The sequence below is a fragment of the Nematolebias whitei genome, chromosome 12 (genome assembly GCF_014905685.2).
Source record: "Nematolebias whitei isolate Nwh7 chromosome 12, NemWhi1, whole genome shotgun sequence".
Lineage (NCBI taxonomy): Eukaryota > Metazoa > Chordata > Actinopteri > Cyprinodontiformes > Rivulidae > Nematolebias > Nematolebias whitei.
Genome location: NC_056509.1, coordinates 9546387 through 9547179, shown reverse-complemented (window position 1 = coordinate 9547179; position 793 = coordinate 9546387). Strand labels below are relative to the sequence as shown.

The 793-nt window shown below is 36.9% G+C and overlaps 1 non-coding gene across 1 annotated transcript; it reads left to right on the top strand.

Moving 5' to 3' along the window:
- LOC119418785 lies at positions 1 to 91 on the top strand. Its single transcript, XR_005187226.1, has one exon. It is a non-coding gene; the product is annotated as a small nucleolar RNA SNORD88 (small nucleolar RNA).
- The last annotated feature ends 702 nt before the right edge of the window (positions 92 to 793 follow it).

Sequence of the window (793 nt, the reverse complement as noted above, 5' to 3'; positions counted from 1 at the left end):
TTTCTCCCTTGATGACTTGCACTGGGCTCTGAGTCCTCCTGGAGACAGACGTGCACTTCGGCCCTGACAAGCCGAAGTTTCTGAGGAGAAATACAAAAAATACAAACCGGATTCCAAAAAAGTTGGGACACTAAACAAATTGTGAATAAAAACTGAATGCAATGATGTGGAGATGGCAAATGTCAATATTTTATTCGTAATATAACATAGATGACAGATCGAAAGTTTAATCTGAGTAAATGTAACATTTTTAAGGAAAAATGTGGTTATTCAAAATTTCAGTGTCAACAAATCCCAAAAAAGTTGGGACAAGTAGCAATAAGTGGCTGGAAAAAAGAAATTGAGGATACAGGTCCTTCAAAAAAAAAATTGGCATATTGTGATAAAGGTAATTATTTTCTATAATGTAATGATAAAAATGAAACTTTCATATATTTCAGATTCATTGCACACCAACTGAAATATTTCAGGTCTTTAATTGTTTTAATACTGATGATTATGGCATACAGCTCATGAAAATCCAAAATGCCTGTCCCAAAAAATTAGCATATTTCATCCCACCAATGAAAGACAAGTGTTTTTAATACAAAAAACGCCAACCTTTAAATAATCATGTTCAGTTATGCACTCAATACTTGGTCGGGAATCCTTTTGCATGAATGACTGCTTCACTGCGGCGTGGCATGGAGGCAATCAGCCTGTGGCACTGCTGAGGTGTTATGGAGGCCCAGGATGCTTCTATAGCAGCCTTAAGCTCATCCAGAGTGTTGGGTCTTGCGTCTCTCAACTTTCT